The following is a 20688-nucleotide window of genomic DNA, read 5'->3' on the forward strand; positions in this document are numbered from 1 at the left end:
ATTGTAAAGTGTATGCCCAATTTAAGAAGTGTGCTCTTTGGAAAAGTTAGATGTATAAAATAGACCAGCTAGGCTGAGGGAATAAAAGAGCTACACATGAAGACAATAATCCAACGTATTTCAACAATTACCAAAAGAAAGACCGATATGAGGCTGAATCCCTTACGGATGCTCAACCACTGGTGCCAAATTCAAATGGATGCTGATGCTGATGACTGGAGGCCATTTCTGAAATTCAGAATGCATTTGAATGTTTCTAATTTACGGTAATACTATAGTAATGCAGGTTGCTGCAATCTATTTGCGCTAACTCTGTGATATTTGCATTAGTCTACAGCAGTAGCCAACCCTGGTCCTCTAGTGCTATCAACAGTTCATGTTTTCCAGACCACCTGTGGATCTGTAGAATGTGTCAGTTGTGAATGAATGCACCACGTTTAAAAATGTGAGCGTTAGTAATGACACCTTTGCACCAGCTAGGTCATCTAGAAAATGTGATTTGTTAGTAGCTATCAAAGACTGGGTTGGCTACCCCTGGTCTATAGCAATAAAGTATATTTCCATGTACGTAATCTTTCAAAGGTGATGGTGATGGATATGTGTATTGTATTGAACTTATTTAGCACTCTCATTTATTCTTTGTGACTTGTTATAAATTATTTTCGATTTTAAGTATAAATTGTAAACTGTAAAATTATCATTTACTACTACCATTGTGAAGCAAAATCTCCTGGTGTAAAATTAGGAGCATATATGATTCTTCACTCCAGAAGTACAGCAGGGGCATAAGCTACCCTTGAGGAGTTACAGTAACTCCTCCTTAGGAAGCAAGCTCTCATGGGCAGGCCTCTTAGCATCACATGTCCTTTGTACTCCACCAACCAACCAGCAGCTCTGGTTCTGCCTGTCTGCTCTCCCAGGGCTATTAGTGCTACCTTTTGATTTATTTGTACAGAGCTCTCAACAGCGGCGTTTTAAGAGAGGAGGAGGCCCAGGTGCAGCCTCCTCCGTCCGGGCCCCATCCTCTCTGCCGGCAGCGGGAAGAGTCTGAGCACTAGAGCTCTCAGACTCTACTGCGTATGCGCAGATCCCCGGGAAAATGGCGTAGCGGCCATTTTCCCTGAGATTTCTCTACTGCGCATGTGCAGAACTCCGTGAAAATGGCCGCTGGGCCATTTTCACAGAGTTTTAACACCTCCGTGGACGTCGCCGTGGGACTCCGGAGGGTGAGTATTCACAAAATGGGTGCAGCGTGTGCGGTGGGGGCCCCCCTCTGGACTCAGCGGTCCGTGTGCACCGCACACACTGCATCCATTATAGAAACGCCAGTGGCTCTCAATCTCCCCAGGTTCTTTTTCTCCTCTGTACTGTCTGTCTGTTTGAATATCTTATTATTTATGTGCTCTACTGTAATTTGCCTGTATGGACCCTTTGTGGCGCCATATAATAAATAATCGATAATTATAATAATGTTGCTTATACTACCAGGTGTGAAAATGAATTTAGTCGCAAATTATGTCCAACTCAGCATGAGCCACAATTTGCCAGCAGGTACAGAATAAAGACATTTTAAAGTAAGCTGCAATGGAAACATAATAGTAAAATATAAAAAGTGAGAAATAAAGATTTTACTTTTTATTCACAATTGATGACCACAAATTAATTTGTAACCAGAACATTCTCATTATAAATAAAAGACAAAGGAAGGAGAGATGTAATAGAGATGGGTCTTGGTTTGGACAAAACCTCCCTGATTTGTTTTGGTTTTACAAACCATGAAACATGGTCAAAAACTGGTAAAATAATGTAAGCTGGTTTTGTTCCTGCATTAATATTTCTATAATTAACATACATTTACAATACTCTTGCTAATGACCAACTAGCAACAATCATTATTTTATCAATACTGGCCAAAAGTTGCATTGAAGTGTCTGGCTAAAAGAAGAGACAGAGAAGTAGCACATACTACATAAAATAGTTTAAGAAAATCGTCATCTTTCTAATGTTATACAACATTTGTGACATGGAGAAGGAAACAGTAGCTGCAACACTTACAAAATTGTCAATTTAGAAAAGACTAACCCTACAGCTCGCCATAGACTTTTAGATTTATTGTCCAATTTGGTTGGATGGAATGAATATCTGGTAATGTATGGGGGCAAATGACAACTGACCATTTTCTAAGAAATGGCGGAAACTGACAAAAATGGTCGTTCAGACAAATTGGTTAAATCAAATGGATGTAACCATTTTGTCTGATTGACCATTTTTGTCTGTTTATCAGTGTTTGGGAACAAATGGTCAACTGTCATTTGCTTCCATACATTACCAGATTTTCATTCCAACAAGCCAAATTGAACAAAAAATCTTTAGTTGTATAGCCAGTCTAAGATGAGCCTGAGCCTGCAATCAAGTGGATTGAGATAATCATTGCATTTTATTCTCAGTGTTATAAACTATGTGTCACATGGAGAGAGATATAAGTGGCAGTTTCAAATGGTAATTTGGGAAAATATAAACTAAGGAGATATTTAATTTCTCTGACGTCCTAGTGGATGCTGGGAACTCCGAAAGGACCATGGGGAATAGCGGCTCCGCAGGAGACTGGGCACAACTAAAGAAAGCTTTTAGGTCACCTGGTGTGCACTGGCTCCTCCCACTATGACCCTCCTCCAAGCCTCAGTTAGATTTTGTGCCCGGCCGAGGTTGGATGCACACTAGGGGCTCTCCTGAGTTTCTAGAAAGAAAGTATATAATTAGGTTTTTTATTTTACAGTGAGACCTGCTGGCAACAAGCTCACTGCAGCGAGGGACTAAGGGGAGAAGAAGCAAACCTACCTGCTTGCAGCTAGCTTGGGCTTCTTAGGCTACTGGACACCATTAGCTCCAGAGGGATCGACCGCATGGAACTGGCCTTGGTGTTCGGTCCCGGAGCCGCGCCGCCGTCCCCCTTACAGAGCCAGAAGCAAGAAGAGGTCCGGAAAATCGGCGGCAGAAGACATCAGTCTTCACCAAGGTAGCGCACAGCACTGCAGCTGTGCGCCATTGCTCCTCATGCACACTTCACACTCCGGTCACTGAGGGTGCAGGGCGCTGGGGGGGGCGCCCTGAGCAGCAATAAAAACACCTTGGCTGGCATATATATCACAATATATAGCCCCAGAGGCTATATATGTGATAAATACCCCTGCCAGAATCCATAAAAATGCGGGAGAAAAGTCAGCGAAAAAGGGGCGGAGCTATCTCTCTCAGCACACTGGCGCCATTTTCTCTTCACAGTGCAACTGGAAGACAGCTCCCCAGGCTCTCCCCTGTAGTTTTCAGGCTCACAGGGTTAAAAAGAGAGGGGGGGCACAAAATTTAGGCGCAATATTGTATATACAAGCAGCTATTGGGAAAAATTCACTCAATATAGTGTTAATCCCTAAATTATATAGCGCTCTGGTGTGTGCTGGCATACTCTCTCTCTGTCTCCCCAAAGGGCTGTGTGGGGTCCTGTCCTCAGTCAGAGCATTCCCTGTGTGTGTGCGGTGTGTCGGTATGGCTGTGTCGACACGTTTGATGAGGAGGCTTATGTGATGGCAGAGCAGATGCCGATAAATGGGATGTCGCCCCCTGTGGGGCCGACACCAGAGTGGATGGATAGGTGGAAGGTATAAACCGACAGTGTCAACTCCTTACATAAGAGGCTGGATGACGTAACAGCTATGGGAAAGCCGGCTTCTCAGCCCGCGCCTGCCTAGGCGTCTCAAAGGCCATCAGGGGCTCAAAAACGCCCGCTCCCTCAGATGGCAGACACAGATGTCGACACGGAGTCTGACTCCAGTGTCGACGAGGTTGAGACATATACACAATCCACTAGGAACATCCGTTACATGATCCCGGCAATAAAAAATGTGTTACACATTTCTGACATTAACCCAAGTACCACTAAAAAAGGGTTTTATGTTTGGGGAGAAAAAGCAGGCAGTGTTTTGTTCCCCCATCAAATGAGTGAATGAAGTGTGAAAAAGCGTGGGTTCCCCCGATAAGAAACTCGTAATTTCTAAAAAGTTACTGATGGCGTACCGTTTCCCGCCAGAGGATAAGTTACGCTGGGAGATGTCCCCTAGGGTGGATAAGGCGCTCACACGTTTGTCAAAAAAGGTGGCACTGCCGTCTTAGGATACGGCCACTTTGAAGGTACCTGCTGATAAAGAGCAGGAGGCTATCCTGAAGTCTGTATTTACACACTCAGGTACTAGACTGAGACCTGCAGATAGTGCTGCTGCAGCGTGGTCTGTAACCCTGTCAAACAGGGATACTATTTTGCGAACATAAGACGTCGTCTTATATATGAGGGATGCACAGAGGGATATTTTGCCGGCTGGCATCCAGAATTAATGCAATGTCCATTCGGTCAAGAGGTTATTAGAGACCCGACACTGGACAGATGATGCTGACTTTAAAAGGCATGGGATGGTCTCTGGGACCTCGTATCCACAGCAACAGCTGGGAAGAAATTTTTTTTACCTCAGGTTTCCTCACAGCCTCAGAAAGCACTGTATTATCAGGTACAGTCCTTTCGGCTTCAGAAATGCAAGCGTGTAAAACGAGGGAAGAGGGAAAAAGCTGCACCAGTCAGCCAGTTCCCAGAATCAAAATTCTTCCCCCGCTTCCTCTGAGTCCACCGCATGACGGGGGGGCTCCACAGGCGTAGCCAGGTACGGTGGGGGGCCGCCTCAAAAATTTCAGCGATCAGAGGGCTCGCTCACAGGTGGATCCCTAGATCCTTCAAGTAGTATTTCAGGGGTACAAGCTGGAATTCAAGGCGTCTCCCACCCGCCGTTTCCTCAAATCTGCCTTGCCGACAACTCCCTCAGGCAGGGAGACTGTGCTAGAGGCAATTCACAAGCTGTATTCCCAGCAGGTGATAGTCAAGGTGCCCCTACTTCAACAAGGACGGGGTTACTATTCCACATACCGAAACCGGACGGTTCGGTGAGACCCATTTTATATTGGAAATCCTTGAACACATACATAAAAAAATTCAAGTTCAAGATGGAATCGCTCAGGGCGATTATTGCAAGCCTGGAGGAGGGGGATTACATGGTATCCCTGGACATCAAGGAGGCTTACCTACATGTCCCCATTTACCATCCACACCAGGAGTACCTCAGATTTGTGGTACAGGATTGCCATTACCAATTCCAAACACTGCCGTTTGGACTGTCCACGGCACCGAGGGTCTTTACCAAGGTAATGGCAGAAATGATTATACTCCTTCGAGAAAGGAAGTTTTAATTATCCCGTACTTGGACGATCTCCTTATAAAGGCGAGGTCCAAGGAGCAGTTGTTGGTCGGAGTAGCACTATCTCGGGAAGTGCTACAACAGCACGGATGGATTCTATACATTCCAAAGTCACAGCTGGTTCCTACCACACGCCTACTGTTCCTGGGGATGGTTCTGGACACAGAACAGAAAAAAGTGTTTCTCCCGCAGGAGAAAGCCAAGGAGCTGTCATCTCTAGTCAGAGACCTCCTGAAACCAAAACAGGTATCGGTGCATCACTGCACACGAGTCCTGGGAAAAATGGTAACTTCTTACGAAGCAAAATTCCATTCGGCAGGTTCCATGCAAGAACCTTTCAGTGGGACCTCTTGGACAAGTGGTCGGGATCGCATCTTCAGATGCATCGGCTGATAACCCTGTCTCCAACGACCAGGGTATCTCTACTGTGGTGGCTGCAGAGTGCTCATCTTCAAGAGGGCCGCAGATTCGGCATACAGGACTGGGTCCTGGTAACCACGGATGCCAGCCTTCGAGGCTGGGGGGCAGTCACACAGGGAAGAAATTTCCAAGGACTTTGGTCAAGTCGGGAGTCATCCCTACACATAAATATTCTAGAACTGAGGGCCATTTACAATGCCCTAAGTCTGGCAAGGCCCCTGCTTCAAAACCAGCCGGTACTGATCCAATCAGACAACATCACGGCAGTCGCCCATGTAAACCGACAGGGCGGCACAAGAAGCAGGATGGCGATGGCAGAAGCCACAAGGATTCTCCGATGGGCGGAAAATCACGTCTTAGCACTGTCAGCAGTGTTCATTCCGGGAGTGGACAACTGGGAAGCAGACTTCCTCAGCGGACACGACCTACACCCGGGAGAGTGGGGACTTCATCCAGAAGTCTTCCAACTTTTGGTAAACCGTTGGGAAAGGCCACAGGTGGACATGATGGCGTCCCGCCTAAACAAAAAACTAGAGAGATATTGCGCCAGGTCAAGGGACCCTCAGGCGATAGCTGTGGACGCTCTAGTGACACCGTGGGTGTACCAGTCAGTTTATGTGTTCCCTCCTCTGCCTCTCATACCAAGGGTACTGAGAATAATAAGAAAACGAGGAGTAAGAACAATACTCGTGGTTCCGGATTGGCCAAGACGAGCGTGGTACCCGGAACTTCAAGAGATGATCTCAGAGGACCCATGGCCTCTGCCGCTCAGACAGGATCTGCTACAGCAGGGGCCCTGTCTGTTCCAAGACTTACCGCGGCTGTGTTTGACGGCAGGGCGGTTGAACGCCGGATCCTGAAGGAAAAGGGCATTCCGGAGGAAGTCATTCCTACGCTGATTAAAGCCAGGAAAGATGTAACTGCAAAGCATTATCACCGCATATGGCGGATGTATGTTGCTTGGTGTGAGGCCAAAAAGGCCCCAACAGAGGAATTTCAACTGGGTCGGTTTCTGCATTTCCTACAAGCAGGAGTGACTATGGGCCTGAAATTAGGCTCCATTAAGGTACAGATCTCGGCTCTGTCGATTTTCTTCCAGAAAGAACTAGCTTCACTACCTGAAGTTCAGACGTTTGTTAAGGGAGTGCTGCATATTCAGGCCCCTTTTGTGCCTCCAGTGGCACCTTGGGATCTCAACGTGGTGTTGAGTTTCTTAAAATCACATTGGTTTGAGCCACTTAAAACCGTGGATCTAAAATATCTCACGTGGAAAGTGGTCATGTTATTGGCCTTGGCTTCAGCCAGGCGGGTGTCAGAATTGGCGGCTTAGTCATGTAAAAGCCCTTATCTGATTTTCCATATGGATAGGGCAGAATTGAGGACTCGTCCCCAGTTTCTCCCTAGGGTGGTATCAGCTTTTCACTTGAACCAACCTATTGTGGTGCCTGCGGCTACTAGGGACTTGGAGGATTCCAAGTTGCTGGACGTAGTCAGGGCCTTGAAAATTTATGTTTCCAGGACGGCTAGAGTCAGGAAAACTGACTCGCTATTTATCCTGTATGCACCCAACAAGCTGGGTGCTCCTGCTTCTAAGCAGACTATTGCTCGCTGGATTTGTAGCACAATTCAGCTGGCGCATTCTGCGGCTGGACTGCCGCATCCTAAATCTGTAAAAGCCCATTCCATAAGGAAGGTGGGCTCATCTTGGGCGGCTGCCCGAGGGGTCTCGGCTTTACAACTTTGCCGAGCTGCTACTTGGTCAGGGGCAAACACGTTTGCAAAATTCTACAAATTTGATACCCTGGCTGAGGAGGACCTTGAGTTCTCTCATTCGGTGCTGCAGAGTCATCCGCGCTCTCCCGCCCGTTTGGGAGCTTTGGTATAATCCCCATGGTCCTTTCGGAGTTCCCAGCATCCACTAGGACGTCAGAGAAAATAAGATTTTACTCACCGGTAAATCTATTTCTCGTAGTCCGTAGTGGATGCTGGGCGCCCGTCCCAAGTGCGGATTGTCTGCAATACTTGTACATAGTTATTGTTATCTAAAGGGTTATTGTTGAGCCATCTGTTGAGAGGCTCAGTTGTTTTCATACTGTAAAACTGGGTATGGTATCACGAGTTATACGGTGTGATTGGTGTGGCTGGTAAGAGTCTTACAAATCAAATTCAAAATCAAATTCAAAATCCTTCCTTATTATGTCAGCTCGTCCGGACACAGTGTCCTAACTGAGGCTTGGAGGAGGGTCATAGTGGGAGGAGCCAGTGCACACCAGGTGACCTAAAAGCTTTCTTTAGTTGTGCCCAGTCTCCTGCGGAGCCGCTATTCCCCATGGTCCTTTCGGAGTTCCCAGCATCCACTACGGACTACGAGAAATAGATTTACCGGTGAGTAAAATCTTATTTTTTGGGGGCACACAAATATAATGGGTGCCCAACAGAATATAAATTTATATATAGAAAAATATATGTAAAAGGAAGAAGCAGAGGATGCGCTTCATTTTGCAGATCAGTTTATTTGTTACCAGGTTTAAACTTTTTTCTTCTATCGAGTTATATAGATAATGCTCGAACCCAGAGTTTCCTCCGAGGATCCAGGGACACAACCTGTACAGAGGGGAGCAGCAGTCTCCAGAATTCACGGGACTTGGTGTTTTCTAACTGTCTGTCTGCCCGTGCGATAAAGCTGGACATTTTTTTGAAGAACTTTCATTGTATACATTATATAGTGTCAAATGGGTCAGTGTGCTACAAGGGAGCAGCCAAGGGTGTTTATTTAGCTAGCCTGGGGAAGTTGTGCATTTGGAGAATAAAATGTGAAAATACTGTGTCTCCCTGCAGTTTGGCAGACTGTCTGGACAAATCAAAGCTCCTGTTAAGTCTTATCTTTTAAAGGCAAGAAGGGGGAGTGGTTTACTTGTCAATCTGGGTGGAGTAGGAGGAATCTGGGTTATATAAGGCCTCTTTAGGCCATTTATCTGGGATGACCAATGCCAGATAGTGGCCCGTGACAAAGGTAGTAGGTCTTTGTTAGTAAGTGATAGGGTTCTGAACACTCTTCTCTGTAAAAGTTTCTGTTTTGCGGTCATGCTGGAAAAATAAAACAGCGGTGAAGAATCAGAAGTTCAGAATCAGTGTGCGTGCCTCCACTAAAAGGCTGCTTCACCACAAGCACCATGTTAAGGGAAGCTATTTTCCTCTTCCCAGCCCACAAAAAAGCCAAAATGGAGGAAAATCTGAAAATGCTTGTGAGCAGGCAGCAGCAAATCCTGCAGCAGCATCAGCAAATTCAGCAGCAGTTCCAGCAGCAACTGATATAGATGCAATAGGAATTGCGGTATGAACGTTTGCTGCTGCAATGCCAGCAACAGCAGCCGGGTCCTAAGGATAAGCCTAAGCCTAAGAAAATGTCAGCTGACTTCTTAGAAGCCTATCTTGCCATCTTCAAAAGAAAGCAAATAGGGCAAAATGGCCATCCGAAATGGAGACGCTGGTGCCATAGTTGACTGGTGAGACCCAGTGGGTTCATATGGATCTTGATGAGAAGGAGGCGTTAGTGTACGCGACCTTAAACACTAGATACTGGCTCCAGGGGAGAATTTAGGAATCAGGGCACCTCTAGGTACAACAGTGTTTGGTTATCAGTCAGAAACATCCACCACCCACTGCTGGAAGATATTCCAACTAGCAGTCTTAAGAGTGCTCTACCAGCCACTCTCTACCTATGGTGTCAACGTCCAGTCTGCTTCAAAAGGGATCACTCACCCATGGTTGCAGGAAAACAAGCACAGAACTTAATATACCGCCCCCCCCAAAAAAAAAAAAAAAAAATAGTCCAAGGGGCTTAAAATTGCCTTTCTTCAAAGAATTGTAAGGCACTGTCTGATACTGGGTACACACAGATTTATCTGCCCAATCTGGCTGGATGAAATGGAAATTTGGTAATATACTATATGGGAGCAAATAACAATAAACCATTTGCTCACAAACTCTGGAAAATTTACAAAAAACGATTGTTTGGATAAATTTGCTAAATCAAACAGATTAACAACCACTGCCAGTGCATGAGAGCGAATGGTCGATTGTCGATTGCTACCATACTGTACATTGAGGGTTATTCAGAGATGGATAGCAGCAAGATCTGTGTCCATCTCCTCACATGCTGAGGCTGCCCAGCATGTGTGGCGCCGCCTCATGATGCGTCCGCAATTTAATTATGGATACATCAATTTAAGGTTGACCCCTACTGCGCTGGTAGGCGGTCATTTTTTTATCTGAGCGGCTGCGTGTGACATCATGCAGCAGTTCTGAAAATGGTCACGGCACGCACCGTTATGGCCGCCACCCCACCCCACAACGTGAGGGGTATGCGTATGTCTATCATATGTGTATCTGGCCCCCATATGTGTATCATGCCCTATTTGCATTGGCTACTCCCCGTGTGGCATGTGGCCACACCCATTTTTTGGCGTGTGCACACAATACCACTATGAAACTTCTTCTACTTGCTAATCACAGTGCAAAACTGCACAGAGTTAAACGGTGTGCGCTTTATATAGCATATAAAGAAGTCCAGCCCCTTAAACAACTCCCGCCCCATAACATATAATTTCATCTTATCTTATCATTTTATCATATAGTATGTATGCCCGATACCGTATGTTGGGAATGTTTGGGAAAACTCATTCAGTATTTGATGCTTAATAGCAGATATTGAACAGTAGTCATCCATCCTCCTGTCTGTAGCTCTTTTATCCCTATACTGAGAGCATTAGAGACCGCTATATAATAAAGAAAGCAACAGTGACCCTTACACAGAGTTTCAGCTGCCAATAAAACTGTATCCAATGTATAAGCAATTAGGAGACACACAATACATTTGTAATCATGTTCTTGCATGTTAAATCACTAGATACTTTCTCTACTGTTATGTTTTGTATTTTTTGCCGGCTTATTTTGGGACATACAATTTTTATAGATAAATAATAAAAGTCACGTTTAATGCTTATCGCTAAACTCCAATTTGAATACCAATGTATTTGATACTACCTGTAAACAATTGGGCCTAAATTCAGTGCTGTCTACCTTTGTATCTTTTCATAGTTTTAGATTGTAAGCTGGCAAGAGCAGGGCCCTCTCCCCTCATGTGCCTTTCTTTCTTACTTACACTATCGTATACGCCATACTCCCTTTGCTGACACCTAACCCCTGGTTTTCCGTACTTGTCCTACAGTATATTGGGGGTCATTCCGAGTTGTTCACTCGCTAGCAGTTTTTAGCAGCCGTGCAAACGCATAGTCGCCGCCCACCGGGGAGTGTATTTTCGCTTTGCAGGAGTGCGAATGCTTGTGCAGCAGAGCGCCTGCAAACACATTTTGTGCAAAACAAGACCAGCCCTGTAGTTACTTATCCTGTGCGATGATTGCTGTGACGAGTGACACGGTAATGAAGTCAGATACCCGCCCAGCAAACGCCCGGCCACTCCCAGAAAATGGTCAATTAACACCCAGAAACTCCCACTTCCTGTCAATCTCCTTGCGTTCGGCTGTGCGATTGGAATCGTCGCTAGAACCAGTGCAAAATCACAAAGGACTCCGTACCCATACGACGCGCGTGCCCATTGCGGTGCATACGCATGCACAGATTAGCCATGTTTTTCAATGATCACTACGCAGCGAACGGCAGCTAACGATCAACTCGGAATAACCCCCATTGTCTTGAACTGTAATGCAGGCCATACACTAGGTGGATATCGTGTACGAATACAATATGTCGACCTATCATTCGACCCTTTGCATGCACATCGTGCATGTTAATGGGTACGAATATGATGCTGATGTGGCGCATCAGCTATCATATGTGCTGCACATATGATCAGCCGATCCCGGCCCCCAGCAATTGCGGAGGCACCATACAATCTATCGCATGCCCGGCAGCTGGCGGGGAGGATCGTAGTACAACTCGCTCTAAGTGCTGTTTTACTCATTTGTTTATGTACTCTGTAATGGGCGCTGCAAATCCCTTGTCACACCATATAAATAAAGGATAATAATATAATAATAATAATTATTATTATTATAGTACCAAAGGCCTGTTCCAGAGATGTAAGCAATGCTGATATTTATGGAGTTGAGTATCATCACTGTCACACTGCGCATATGCCAAGGTACCTTATTAGTGATGCCGTTGCAGTGAAGATTTTCTTTGCACAGTGATTGACCGTTAGGGACCTTTGAGGGCAGTTACAGGGAGTTGTGGCAAAATCACAGGTGTGTCATTTTTGGGGGGCATGACTCGGCCTACAAATACAATCCTGTATGCAGAAAACGTGGCACCAATGTCTCAAATCCTGTGGCCACTCTGCACAACCATACAGTATGCGTTCTCAAAATCTAGGGGGAGGGGGACCAACCTTTGGCGCTACTGGTTAATACTCAGAAATAGTGGTTTATTTACAATAGAACACAGTTTTCTGCAAATAACATATATGAGGTGTGTATAGTTATGCACAGTGTGTATATGGGTGTAGTGGATATATACGGAGGCAATGGGATGTGTTTAGATATCAGGTTGTTTATTGTGGTAATAATACTTGTAAAAAAAAAAAAATTTTAAATTTTTTTTGACAATATTGATTTAAACCTTAATGCTTTAGTGCGCTCTTTGTATTGCTAGCAAACAGTGAGAATTGAAATGACATTTAATGAAATTAAAAAGCTAAAATACATTGGTATTAAACACGTAATAAATAACAATTTGTGTATAATTCTAAAATACAAAAATACATTGGTATTAAACACGTAATAAATCACACTTTGTGTATAATTCTAAAAAATGATGGAGACCGGTCTCTTGCTCTTTACGGTATTTGTGGATTGTTAAGTGTAAATCCCGGCAGGACCGATTGTGTCCGCAAAAGGTCCGGTTTTTAGTCCGTGATAGCAGGTTGTAGTAACAGTACTTCGTTTTCAGGTGATAAAGGTTATTATGGATCGCTTACGTGTCTTCACCCTATTCAGGGCTGGGAAGTCCGTGCGTGTCCAATGGTGCTGCAGGTGTCTTTCTCCGTAGCCGCGGTTTGTTACAGGTGCCTGTAACCCCGGTTCTCTTGGTGTTTCCTCGCCGGCATCTTCCAGGAAGTCGGGATCTCCGGGTTTCGGGTGAAAGAAGGGGGCGTGGTCCAACGCGTTTCACTCGGCCAATGGTGCCGTGCTTCGTCAGGGACATTGTCCGCGGCTACGGAGAAAGACACCTGCAGCACCATTGGACACGCACGGACTTCCCAGCCCTGAATAGGGTGAAGACACGTAAGCGATCCATAATAACTTTTATCACCTGAAAACGAAGTATTGTTACTACAACCTGCTATCACGGACTATCAGGAACTCACTAAAAACCGGACCTTTTGCGGACACAATCGGTCCTGCCGGGATTAACACTTAACAATCCACAAATACCGTAAAGAGCAAGAGACCGGTCTCCATCATTTTTTAGAATTATACACAAAGTGTGATTTATTACGTGTTTAATACCAATGTATTTTTGTATTTTAGAATTATACACAAATTGTTATTTATTACGTGTTTAATACCAATGTATTTTAGCTTTTTAATTTCATTAAATGTCATTTCAATTCTCACTGTTTGCTAGCAATACAAAGAGCGCGCTAAAGCATTAAGGTTTAAATCAATATTGTCAAAAAAAATTTAAAGTATTATTACCACAATAAACAACCTGATATCTAAACACATCCCATTGCCTCCGTATATATCCACTACACCCATATACACACTGTGCATAACTATACACACCTCATATATGTTATTTGCAGAAAACTGTGTTCTATTGTAAATAAACCACTATTTCTGAGTATTAACCAGTAGCGCCAAAGGTTGTTCCTCCTCCCCCTATATTTTGTAAAGCAAGGAAACAACCGAAAAGAGTTTCCTATTCCAACCTGGGCTGCTCGGATACTCAAATACACAAGTAAACATTTTAGGGAGCGCAGAGCACAACCCCAGCTACACAGTATGCGTTCTCAGTTGTTGATCATTTAAGGATATGCGAATACCACTGCATGTTTGCATACCTCCAAACTTTTTTGAAGTGGAAGGAGGGACCTTTGGCGCGGTGTAACCGCGCCCTGCCGGAAAAAGGGTGTGTGGCCTCGAGAAAGGGGGCATAACTTTGCGGGAGTGCCGCGATCTCAGGTCACGCCCCTGGTTTCGGCACTGAGGGGGCATACCCAGCGCTCTGTGAGCTGCTGGCATGCCCCCTCTCCCTCTGTCTCTAGTGAATAGACGCTGTTCACCACTGCTCTGCTAAGTAGGGCAGCGAGTGATAGAGCCTCCCAACTGCCCTCCCCCCCCCACCACCACAGGACACTATGGCCCGCGGGTGGGACAGTCCCCAAAAAACAGGACTGTCCCATGAAAATCGGGACAGTTGGGAGGTATGTGTTTGTACAAAGTTGATTGGATCTGCGAAGCTTCCAATGGGCATCTTAATTAATTTCCAGGTGGCTGCAGCATTAGCATATTTTCGCACATCCACGGTGTACAAATTTGCAGCTGTGAATGCATTAGCATACATCTCTGGATCAGGCCCCACGATCACAGGGCTCCTGTATCCCAGTCAAAGCAGAAGAGGAAGAGGATTCAAGTTCTGGCCCGGCAGCGGAGTGAGACGGGCTGCTGCTCATTAATATGTCACTGAAGGGGGACAATGCCAATCATATACTCCTACTTCTGGTGGGTGATGTAGTACAGTACAGGCAGCAATACTTACTTTGGAGTCTCCAGACAGTGGAGCCTGTATGCCCCATTAACAAGTGAAGACTACCGAGAACCAAAAAATAAATGAAACAGCTACCATAATGAAATGGGTTTTACCCTCACCGTACAAACATCTCAGTTTTCGTAATGTCATCTCAATGATAGGCTACTATATACTGGGTGGAATGGGCGGCTGAGATGAGGCTTTGTGCTGGGTGATAGAAAGGCTAGCTCCACCCTTGCCTTGAAGTCAGATGTAACTCTCTAAAACCAGACTATCTGGATGAAAATAAAAGTTTGAAGCTGAATTAGATCAACAATAGACAACTAAGTTACTTTTAAAATTATAAAGTACTAGGCTATTACATTTCCGCCATTTCCTCCAATGTCTGCTCATTCACCAGGCAGTATCCAAAAAATAGGATTTTAATTACCTGAAATGGTAAATCATTTTCTCGTAGTCCGTAGAGGATGCTGCGGTCCATATTAGTACCATGGGGAATAGACAAGTCCTCCAGGAGCCATTGGCACTTTAAGAGTTTAATAGTGTGGGCTGGCTCCTCCCTCTATGCCCCTCCTACCAGACTTAGTCTAGAAAACTGTGCCCGAGGAGACGACATACTTCGAGAGAAGGAAGTACACAGATAGTGGCGAGATTCATACCAGCTCACACAATAGACAAACCCGGCTAACAAGCCGGAAAAACTCAGCAACAGCTGAAACAGTACTGAAACAGCAAACAATGCAGAACTTACCTAGGAACCAGGTAGAACTGAAATATAAAACCAAAGCAGGAAAACGAAGCACTGGACGGGCGCCCAGCATCCTCTACGGACTACGAGAAAAGGATTTACCATTTCAGGTAATTAAAATCCTATTTTCTCTTACGTCCTGGAGGATGCTGGGGTCCATATTAGTACCATGAGGACGTACCAAAGCTCCCAGAACGGGAGGGAGAGCGTGGAGGCTCCCGCAAGACTGCTTGACCAAACTTGAGGTCATCAGAGGCCAAAGTGTCGAACTTGTAAAACCTGGCAAACGTGTTCGAACCAGACCAAGTAGCAGCTCGGCAAAGCTGTAGTGCTGAGACACCCTGGGCAGCCGCCCAGGAAGAACGCACTTTACGAGTAGAGTGGGCCTTAACCGATTTCGGATACGGCAATCCTGCCGTAGAATAGGCATGCTGGATAGTGAACCTGATCCAGCATGAAATCGACTGCTTCGAAGCAGGACACCCAATTTTCTTGGGATTATAGAGGACAAACAGAGAGTCAGTTTTCCTATGACGAGCTGTCCTCTGCACATAGATCTTCAAATCCCTCACAACATCCAAGGCCTTTGAAGCAATTGAGGAGTCAGTAGCCACTGGCACCACAATAGGCTGGTTGATATGAAAAGCCGATACAACCTTAGGCAGGAACTGTGGACGAGTCCTAAGTTCCGCCCTGTCTTCATGAAAGATCAGATAAGGGCTTTTACAAGATAAAGCCCCCAATTCCGACACGCGTCGAGCAGAAACCAAGGCCAACAAAGTGACCGCCTTCCACGTGACAGCCTCCAGTAGAGGCTCAAACCAAGCTGATTGTAGGAACTGCAACACCACATCTAGATCCCAGGGTGCCGTTGGCGCCACAAAAGGAGGTTGGATGTGCAGAACCCCTTTCAAAAAGGTCTGAACCTCAGGAAGGACAGCCAATTGCTTTTGAAAGAAGATGGACAAGGCAGAGATTTGGACCTTGATGGAGCCCAATCTCAGGCCCATATCCACTCCTTCTTGCAGGAAAAGGAGAAAACATCCGAGTTGAAAATCCACCGCAGCAAATTTTCTGGATTCACACCAGAAAACATATTTTTTCCAAATATGGTGGTAATGTTTAGACGTTACCTCCTTCCTAGACTGAATCAGGGTAGGAATAACCTCGCTCGGGATACGTAGCTGTGGAAAGTCTTGATAGGCGAAAGGCCCCTGCAGCAGCAGATCCTCCCAAAGAGGTAAGGGCCTTGGATCTTCCAGAAGAAGATCCAGCAGATCCGCATACCAAGCCCTTCATGGCCAGTCAGGAGCAATGAGGATTGCCAGAACCCTTGTTCTTCTTACCAGCTGAAGAACCCTTGGGATCAGAGGAAGTGGAGGGAACACATACACTGACGGGAAAACCCACAGTGCTACCAGTGCGTCCACCACCACTGCCTGAGGGTCTCTCGACCTGGAACAGTACCTCCCCAGCTTCTTGTTGAGACGGGAGGCCATCATGTCTATGTGAGGAACCCCCCACCAAGCGGTTACTTCCTTGAACACCTCCGGATGGAGGCCCCACTCCCCTTGATGGAGATCGTGTCTACTGAGGAAGTCTGCTTCCCAGTTGTCTACTCCCGGAATGAAGATTGCTGACATTGCTACAGCGTGCCTTTCTGCCCAGAGAAGGATTTTTGACACCTCTGACATTGCAGCCCTGCTCTTCGTTCCGCCTTGCTGGTTTATGTAGGCAACAGTGGTCACGTTGTCCGACTGTACCTGAACAGCCCGATCTTGTAGCAGATGTGCTACTTGCAGGAGGGCGTTGTACACGGCCCTTAGCTCCAGGTACAGTCGGTCACGTTGTCCGACTGTACCTGAACAGCCCGATCTTGTAGCAGATGTGCTACTTGCAGGAGGGCGTTGTACACGGCCCTTAGCTCCAGGATGTTTATCGGGAGAAGGTATTCTTGAAATGACCACTTTCCTTGAAAGGTTTCCCCCAGAGCGACTGCTCCCCAACCTCTTAGACTTGCATCTGTGGTTAAGAGGATCCAGTTCTGAATTGCGAACCTTCGGCCTTCCAGAAGGTGTGGAAGTTGTAGCCACCAGAGGAGTTAAATCCTGGCTTTTGGAGACAGGCGTATCCTCTTGTGCATGTGTAGGTAAGAGCCCGACCACTGGTCCAAGAGGTCCAGTTGAAATGGACGAGCGTGAAACCTGCCATACTGCAGAGCCTCGTAGGTGGCAACTATCTTCCCCAGAAGGCGGATGCATTGATGAACCGACACCCAGGTAGGCCTGAAGACCTCCCGGACCATTGTTTGAATCACCAATGCCTTCTCCACCGGGAGAAACACCCTCTGCACCTCCATGTCGAGGATCATTCCCAGGAAAGAGAGCTTCCGCGTTGGCTCCAGATGAGACTTTGGAAGGTTCAGGATCCAACCGTGCTTCCTGAGCAGCTGTGTTGTGAGCGCGATGGATCTCAATAACCTCTCCCTGGATGACGCCCTGATCAGGAGATCGTCCAGATAATGAATTATGTTCACCCCCTGCTTGCGAGAAGAACCATCATCTCCGCCATCACCTTGGTGAAAATCCTTGGTGCTGTGGAGAGGCCAAACGGCAGCGCCTGCAACAAGTAGTGATCATCCAACAGCGCAAACCTGAGGTATGCCTCATGCGGTGACCAAATGGGGATGTGAAGGTAAGCATCCTTGATGTCCTGAGACACCAGGAACTCCCCCTCCGTTAGCCCTGAGATGACAGCTCTCAGAGATTCCATCTTGAATTTGAACTCCCTGAGATAAGGGTTCAAAGACTTTAAGTTCAGAATAGGCCGTACCAAACCATCCGGTTTCGGTACCACGAAAAGGTTTGAATAATAACCCTTGTTCCACTGTTGAGGCGGAACCGGAACAAAGACTTCCGACACCACCAATTTTCTGATGGCCTCCAGAAGAATCGCTCTGTCCGCCAGCAGAGCTGGTAAGCCTGACTTGAAGAAACGGTGAGGCGGAGGATCTTGAAACTCCAGTCTGTACCCCCTGGACACTATATCCAGGACCCAGGGGTCCAGACCAGACGACACCCAGACGTGGCTGAACTGTCGGAGTCTCGCCCCCACCTGACCGTCCTCCAGGCCCAGCCATCCACCGTCATGCGGACGGCTTAGTGGTATCAGAAGCGGGCTTCTGGGTCTGGGAACCTGCGGGAGCAGGTTTCTTTCCTTTTGCACGACCACCTCTGAAGAAGGTGTTCGAAGGCTTGTTTTTTCTTTGCCTCACGGGCCGATAGGACTGTGACGCGGCTGGTGTAAAAGGCTTCTTCATAGCCGGTGCAGCTGAGGGAAGAAAAGTAGACTTACTCACGGTAGCCGTGGCAATCCACGCATCCAGCGCCTCCCCAAAGAGAGCCTGACCCGTGTAGGGTAGGCCCTCCACGTACTTCCTGGATTCCACATCCGCAGACCATTGGCGCAGCCAGAGACCCCTGCCAGCCGAGACGGACATGGAGGAGATCCCTGCAGCCATGGAGCCCAGGTCCTTCATGGAATCCACTAGGAACCCTGCAGAATCCTGAATATGGCGTAAAAACATATCAACGTCATCTTTATCCAGCATAGCCGATTCTTCCTGCATAGTGATAGACCGCCTGGCAATAGCGCTTGCAATCCAAGCACAGGCTATAGTAGGCCTTAATACAGCCCCAGAAGCCGTGTACATGGATTTTAACGTAGCATCCACCTTCCGATCCACCGGGTCTTTCAACACTGTAGATCCTGGTACCGGCAACACAACCTGTTTGGACAGCCTAGATACAGAGGCATCGAGCAACGGCGGGGACTCCCATTTTTTCCTATCTTCCTCTGGGAAGGGAAAAGCAACCAAAACCCTCTTAGGGATCAGAAATGTATTTTCCGGAGTTTCCCAGGCCTTTTCAAAGATATCGTATAATTCTTTGGATGCTGGGAAGGTGAGGGGGGGGGGGGGGTCTTCTTGTTTTCTGTAAAGAAGGCCTCCTCCACTTGTTCCGGAGCTGTGTCCGAAATGTGCAAAACATCTCTAACAGCCGCAATCATCAACTGTACCCCCTTGGCAAGTGATGCCGTTCCCCTCGACACATCCCCGTCACCATTTGCAGTGTCAGAGTCAGCGTCCGTGTCATCCTGCAACATTGCAAGTGCACGTTTCTGAGAATGAATCGCAGGGGACCCCGAGGGGGCACTATCAGACCAAACAACCATAGAGGACTGGAGGACCTGAGTGGCGTGCTCAGTCCTAGCAACTCTATCAGAAATCTGGGAAATAGTCCCCCTCAGAGAGACTAACCATTCTGGCTCTCTAGCAGGGATCTGCGCTAAAACTGTGCAATCCTGATTACATGGAATGGAGTCCTCTTGTGAGGATAAATCCTCTGCAGCATATGATGCATTGTCCCTAGACATGTTACCACACACACACACACACACACACACACACACACACACACACACACACACAACACCCCACAAACACACAGGGTATTATGAAGGCAGAGTTTCCCCCCAAAGAATGGCAGAGAGACACAGAGATTGGAGCCAACCCACACACAGCGCTATCAAAGGTATAAGGAGTCTCTAGCCAGCGCTGTGTCCCTTAATAGGTGTCAATCTGTATACAGCTCCCCCCCCCCCCCCCCTTCCCCTTCTACAACCACCTTGGTACCGTACAGATAGCTGGAGATTGTTCTGGAGGGACCTGGATCCACTTTGCAGTGAGAGCAGGCAGGAAAAATGTCGCTGAACGGTGCTGGGTCCGCTCTGAGGAGAAGCTCCACCCCCTTCAATGGCGCTGGCTTCCCGCTCTGTAAAGTGATTATACTGGCCTGGAGGAACAGTGGCTGACCCGGATCCGCAGACCTCGTCAGGAGATGACCAGTGTGGGGTCTGGAGCAGGTCCAGGACGCTACCCCCAGCGCCGCACCATGGTACACTGAGCCACCCAGGAGCGCAGTCAAGGCCCCGCTCCCGCCCTAACAGCCGCTCTCTTCACACTGTCCCCCTGCTTGCAAGGGGGGATAGTGATTAACTCGCCACGTTCAGCATCTGGGGGGTAGCGGCCGGCTGCTGGGGCGAGCGTTCCCCTGTGGCGGTGCGCGATCGACCCCCCCCCGAAGCTAACGTCCAGTCAGCGGGAGCAGTGGCTCAGGACCCCGCGGGGAGGACACTGCCCCCCCCCTAGACCCATGCTGCAGGTAGACTGTCGCCAACAGCCTCCCTGTAAAACAAAAAATCCTGAAAGAAATAAATAAAACTCTTTTACCAAGAGAACTCAGTAGAGCTCCCCTAGCTGTGACCGGCTCCTCCGGGCACATTTTCTAAACTGAGTCTGGTAGGAGGGGCATAGAGGGAGGAGCTAACCCTCACTATTAAACTCTTAAAGTGCCAATGGCTCCTGGTGTACCCGTCTATACCCCATGGTACTAA

The 20688-nt window shown here is 47.1% G+C and overlaps 1 protein-coding gene across 1 annotated transcript in view; it reads left to right on the forward strand.

Moving 5' to 3' along the window:
- LOC134968664 (mucin-5AC-like) overlaps window positions 1-20688 on the forward strand; it is a 509092-nt gene that overhangs the window by 485642 nt on the left and 2762 nt on the right. The window lies entirely within an intron of this gene.

This window comes from Pseudophryne corroboree, chromosome 11 (assembly GCF_028390025.1).
Source record: "Pseudophryne corroboree isolate aPseCor3 chromosome 11, aPseCor3.hap2, whole genome shotgun sequence".
Lineage (NCBI taxonomy): Eukaryota > Metazoa > Chordata > Amphibia > Anura > Myobatrachidae > Pseudophryne > Pseudophryne corroboree.